Raw genomic sequence first — 401 nt, 5'->3', positions numbered from 1 at the left:
CTTTGTTGTTTATGCATTAATGAGTTTAAAAATAACATACTAATTCCGCTAATCAGTATCTTTGAATTAGCGTGGTAATTTTGACAGCCTTAATAAAAATCCCAAATTTATTTGATAAATGTAGGCTTTATTTTCTTTACAAAGATCTGATGACCCTCTGAATTTATCTTGGGACATCCATGGGGGTCAGGACCCTCAATTTGAGAACCACAGCAATAAAAGGGCATAAAATGAATCTAACGCTGAGCTATTAAGAAATCTAGTAGAGTGATAATCTATTGTATTTATCTATGTATTTCTTTTTAACAGTTTCAGCATTTGTTCGCCGTTTTTCATATCTACGGTGATAGGTCTCTTATTATGGAAAGCTCAGACCGGAAGTGTGTGGGTCTCAGGTTGCG

The sequence above is a fragment of the Melanotaenia boesemani genome, chromosome 15 (assembly GCF_017639745.1).
Source record: "Melanotaenia boesemani isolate fMelBoe1 chromosome 15, fMelBoe1.pri, whole genome shotgun sequence".
Lineage (NCBI taxonomy): Eukaryota > Metazoa > Chordata > Actinopteri > Atheriniformes > Melanotaeniidae > Melanotaenia > Melanotaenia boesemani.
Note: the sequence above shows the minus strand (reverse complement) of the source record.